The sequence below is a fragment of the Nicotiana tabacum genome, chromosome 15 (genome assembly GCF_000715075.1).
Source record: "Nicotiana tabacum cultivar K326 chromosome 15, ASM71507v2, whole genome shotgun sequence".
Taxonomy (NCBI): Eukaryota; Viridiplantae; Streptophyta; class Magnoliopsida; order Solanales; family Solanaceae; genus Nicotiana; species Nicotiana tabacum.
The window spans coordinates 21770497-21773673 of record NC_134094.1 but is presented as its reverse complement, the minus strand read 5'-3'; the positions used below and the strand labels follow the sequence as shown (position 1 = coordinate 21773673).

The 3177-nt window shown below is 37.0% G+C and overlaps 1 long non-coding RNA gene across 1 annotated transcript; it reads left to right on the top strand.

Annotated features, from left to right (window-relative positions):
* Positions 1-206: 206 nt before the first annotated feature.
* LOC107778764 (uncharacterized) lies at positions 207-2804 on the top strand. The gene is made up of 2 exons (XR_001646477.2): positions 207-2457; positions 2573-2804. It is a non-coding gene; the product is annotated as an uncharacterized LOC107778764 (long non-coding RNA).
* Positions 2805-3177: the final 373 nt, after the last annotated feature.

The following is a 3177-nucleotide window of genomic DNA, read 5'->3' as shown; positions in this document are numbered from 1 at the left end:
CTTCACCCAATATTTTTTCAAAAATACTGGTCTGATACTAAGTTAGCTATAATACAAATTTACAAATTAAAGATGCATTTGCCTCCTCCATCATACCTCTAGAGATTAATAACACCTTTGTTACTCTTATACCAAAAGTGAAGAACCACAAACATATCTTATAATATAGATCAATCAGTCTTTGCAACACTATTTACAAAACCATCACTAAAATTATTGTTAATAGAATTCGTCCCTTCCTTAAACACCTAATCAGTCACACCCAATGCAGCTTTGTTCCGGAAAAGCGAGCCGTTGATAATGCCATCATCGTTCAAGAAGCAATCCAATAATTTCAACACATGTCAGGTTGCACGGGCAACATGATGCTTAAGCTAGACCTTGAAAAAGCTTTTGATAGACTCGAATGGTCCTTCATCCGTAAATCACTCTATAATTTAGGTTTTTCCGCCATTTTCATTAACCTCATCATGAATTGTATCTCGTCTCCTTCCATTTTCATCATGATAAATGGTAAGCCCACAAATTTTTTCGAACCATTGAGAGGCATACGCTAAGGAGACCCCTTTGTATGCAATCTTTGACCCACCTAATTGACCAGGCCACCCTCAACGAATACTGAATACCAGTTAAGATTAGTAGATCAGGACCACCAATTTCACATCTACTATTTGCTGACGGCCTTATCTTATTTTCTCGAACTGATATATAAAATGCCAGTACGATTATTAATATATTCAGCTGCTTGTACTTTCAGTCGGGGTGAAAAATAAACTTCTCCAAATCGAAAATCTTCTTCTACAAAAATGTTCCCATGAACACCCAAGTAGTTTTAACAAATGTGCTCAACATTTGCTCATCTACAAGTTTTGGCAAATACCTTGGCTTTCAACTTTCAACTTATTTCCCTAAAGGTACAGATTGCAAATTCATTCTTGATAAAATGAATAATAAGCTATCAGGTTGGAAAGCTAAGCTATTAAATCTAGCGGGCTGAACTACCCTTGTCTACTCAGTACTAGCCAATATCCCTAACTACTCCATGCAACACAACCTACTACCAACTTCTACTAGAAACCACATCGACCGCATTTAATAAAACTTCCTTTGGGGTTCCACCTCTGAAAGAAGGAAGATACACCTTGCCAATTGGGATGTAGTCACCAGACCAAAAAACTTTGGGAGATTGGGCCTATAAAAGACGCATGAAAAAAATTTGCAATGCTAGCAGGGCTTCTATGGCGTTTCAACATCAACATAAATACTTTGTGGGCTAAAGTTCTCAAAGCAAAATACATCCAAAACATATGTAAAGGGATATACCAAGTAAAATCAACTGACTCCTATGTATGAAAAAGTATGACCAAAGCCCATGGTCTCTTTCAATCAGGGTTCTCTTGGAGCATAGGTGATGGAACTACCATCAACCTCTGAAATGATGACTGGCTACCAAATAACAACTGCCTCCGCAAATCCATCCAAGGTCCCATCACCCACATGGAAGAAGAACCCATAGTCTCTACAATCATATCCAACCACTCTTGGACTCTCGACAGGATCTCATTAATATTACCATCTGCTATCATAGACCAAATACACCTCACATACATTCCATTCTCAACCCACAAACCAGACCACTCATTTTGGAACCAAAAAGCTCTTGGTAACTTTACCACCAAATCAGCTTACCTACTTCAACTATAGATCACAAACCAACTCCCTCCGACCAGATCTACCAATACCTCTTGGATTTGGCGTATCAAGTACTTAAATAAGTTTAAATTCTTTCTCTGGCTACTGCTCCGCCAAAAACTCCCTACTAGGGACTTTCTATACAAAATAAACATACTCCAATCAAACTTTTGTCACTTCTGTCCTGATTTAATGGAAGACATCCACCATATTTGTTTTTACATGGATAAAATCCAGCTACTTATGGCCTTTGTTTAATATACCCATACCTCAACAACACAACCTTGACACATGGCACAAGGAAATGTGTAAAAAGGACACCACCATCAACACACCTAACGCTACTATATACTCCACCCTACTACCATTCCTCCTTTGGAACATCTGGGTTAACAGGAACTCCAACCTGTTCAACCACACATCTGCTACTACTTGCTAAAAAACATCATCTTGCAAGTCTCAGAATTCATATCACTCACCACGACCATAGCTTCCTCAAACCCCAGACACCAAGTCCCAATCAAATGGCTACTGCCACCTCCAATGCTTTACAAGCTCAACATCGATGGTGCTTTTGAATCAGATAACCACACCAGTGGTATATAGGGGCTGATCAGAGACCACACGAGCTCATGGGTCGTGGGGTTCGCACAGAGCGCGATTGCAACATCTGCCTTACATGCTGAGCTGCTTGCCCCATTAGCAGGGCTGGAAGTTGCTTTCACAAAGAATCTCTTTTCAATTGTAATTGAAACAGATTCCCAGGTATTATGCAATTTGTTTAATTCCCAACAACATCAATACTCACATCTTATTGCTGATTGTTGTTTTTTTCTTGATGTTGTGGGACTGGATGCGATAACTCATATATATCGGTAAGGAAATTATGTGGCTAGCGCTTTAGCAAAATATGGATGAACCACATGCATCTAGCAACAATGGAAGTGGACAACACTATATTCTGGGAAACACCTCCGCACTTTATTTTATATGCTTTCAGTAATGACAGATCGGAAAGAGTCGCTATGCGATCTCTCCTTGCTATGTAATAACTGAATCATATGCTTTTCTTTTAGTTATGAAGTACTCCTTTCTTTAGCAACAAAAAGAAAGTTTCTTTAGTTTTCATTTTATGTTTCTTTTTCTTTTTTGAATAGAAGAAAATACATATACACATATTTAAAAGTGAAATGTTTTTCATATAAACTCTAAATCCAATGAAAATATTGTATTTGTAATTTAATCTATTAATAAAGTTAATATTTATATGCATAAACAAGAAATTCTTTATCTATTCTATCACAACTAAACTTATAGAAAGTATTATTTTTAAATTTACTGATATCTTTTCAACCGCACGTAGCGCGGTAAATTCACTAGTGTATATATATAAATTTGACTATCATAAAGTTTAAGACCCTTTATTAAAGCTTAGCTTTAGACCATTAATTTTATTAAGCCGCTTTAGAAGATATTATGCTATTC